Source organism: Mus caroli, unplaced genomic scaffold (assembly GCF_978045245.1).
Source record: "Mus caroli unplaced genomic scaffold, Mus_caroli_1 scaffold_56, whole genome shotgun sequence".
NCBI lineage: Eukaryota > Metazoa > Chordata > Mammalia > Rodentia > Muridae > Mus > Mus caroli.
The window spans coordinates 1-2,500 of record NW_028227311.1 but is presented as its reverse complement, the minus strand read 5'-3'; positions in this window follow the sequence as shown (position 1 = coordinate 2,500).

Sequence of the window (2,500 nt, the reverse complement as noted above, 5' to 3'; positions counted from 1 at the left end):
GGACGAGGCGACAGCCACACAGCCCGAGAAGCACACAGCACGCAACACGCGCGGCACAGGCCCGCGTCGCGGGAGCGGCCAAAGTCGTGGACGCGAGCGAGAGGGACGCACGCGACGGAAGGCGCGGGTGAGGCACGGGAAGACGGGCGGGACCCGGGAGCCCACCGTCGCCTCCCCAACACCCCATCCCGCGGCGGCCCCCAGGAGGGGAGGAAGGTACCGCGCACGCGGGGGTGTGCACGGAGCCCTTTCCCCAGCCACCACCACACAACCGGGCCGACCGACCACACGGCCCCGCCACCACGGCAGGACGACCGACAGGCTCTGCCCCGCGTGATCCCTCCCCAAACTCGGAGCGGGGAGGCGCGGGCCGCGGTAGACGAGAGAGCAAACGCTGCGCGCGCAGGAGGTGGTCAGGGGGCGAGCCCTCGAGGGGACCGACCGGGAGAGACCCCTCGAGACCCACACCCTTTCCGGAAGATAGCTAGAGAAGGCAACTTTCTCACTGAGGGCGGGACGGACCCAAAACCCCGACGAGCTCCGGCAACCGAGAGGATACGTGCGACAAGCGCACACACAGGGAAGCGAGAAGACCCACAACGCGGGGGTCCGCGCGGGGGGGTCTGCGGCAACAGGAAGGTTCCCTTCCAAGGGTACTTTGAGCATCCGCGGACAGAGGAGACCCTGCAACCGGTCCCCCCCGAAAGGCCAGGCCCCCCCCAAGCTCCCCACAAGGAAGCAAGGAGTTTCACGAAACTTCTCAAAAAGGCCAGCCGCGACCGCTCAGCACCAACCCTACGCGCAAGGTCCGCGAGTGCGCGGGGCTGGGCGCTCACCCGACGAAGGGGGCTTGTTTTTCCTAGCCCCCTCCTCTCCTCCTCGACCCCCCTTTCACGGGCTTCCCGGACACGAACGGGAAGGCACAGAGCCAGACAGATAACCGGCAACCGAGAGAGGATGCGTGCGACAAGAGAAGACCCACACGCGGGCATCCGCGCGGGGGGATCTGCGGCAGCAGGAAGGTTCTCTTCCAGGGGTATTTTGAGCATACGCGGACAGAGGAGACCCTGCAACAGGTCCCCCCCGAAAGGCAGGCCACTGCCACTCTCCAAGCTCCACACGAGGAGCAAGGAAGCTTCACGAAACTTTTCAAAAAGGCCAGCCGCGACCGCTCAGCACCATCCCTACGCGCAAGGTCCGCGAGTGCGCGGGGTGGGCGCTCGCCCAACGAAGGGGGCTTTTTTTTTAACCGCCCTTCCTCTAATCCTCGACCCCCCTTTCATGGGCTTCTCGGACACAAACGGGAAGGCACACAGCCAGACGGAGCACCGGAGGCACGCCAGGAAACGGGAAGCGCCACCACCAACTCAGAAGCGGGCACCTAGGTGGCAAAACCTGGAACGATCCAGGAGCACCTCTGCAAGAAACAGAACGCGCGTGCACACACCAGACGGGAAGGTTATGCATCGCCACCAGCCAACATTCCCCGGCTCAGGGAAGATGGGCAAGCGATCCACGAGGACCACGCGAACCACTGCGAGAAGTGCGCGCGGGTCAGTGCTCGGGCCGGAGAGCCGCACCCCTGCCTTCCACACACCACCGGAATACGGATAGGGTGGAGAGACGAGGGGCCCGCTGGCAGAACGAGAAGAGCGGCCGCCATTCGCCATGAATGTCCGTCCCTCGCCTGGCGCGGCTTAGGCCCTGGCCCGAAGAGAACTCAGGAGCACCACATCGATCTAAGCAGAGTGAGCGACAACACGCAACCGGGAGAAACAAGCGAGATAGGCACGTCTTACACGCGGGGCAAGACAGTACGGATCCGGGCAGAGACACAACGAAGGTGCTGCCACAAAAAAAAAAGTGCACTCGGGAGGCACGTGGCAGGAAGACTCAGACACCACAATCAAGAGAGGAGGATTCAGGACTCTCCACCTCCCCCCCCGCCAAAAAAAAAAAAAATGCACTCGGGAGGCATGTGGCAGGAAGAACCAAGACACCGCAGACAGGAGAGTGGAGGATTCGGGACTCTCCACCTCCCCCCCGCCAAAAAAAAAAAAAAAATGCACTCGGGAGGCATGTGGCAGGAAGAACCAAGACACCGCAGACAGGAGAGTGGAGGATTCGGGACTCTCCACCTCCCCCCCGCCAAAAAAAAAAAAAAAATGCACTCGGGAGGCGTGTGGAAGACGTGGAAACGAAAGACAGTGGAGGTTCGGGACTCCCAGGAAAAAAAAAAAAAAAAAAAACCAGCGGGAGGAACACAAAACACTAGCACGAGACAGCTGGCTGCAACCATTCCACACAGGACACAGGTGTGACAACGACAACGTGGAAATCGGGAAAAACGCCTGAGAACGCAGCAATATGACAGCCCCTGGTTGTCACAAGCTGCCCAGCAAGCGCACACACAAACGGGAAGCAAAAGCACGGAAAGCAGGAAGCATGTCTCGGGCACAGTTTCAGGCAAGGCGACAGACCCAAGCCGATATGCAAAGAA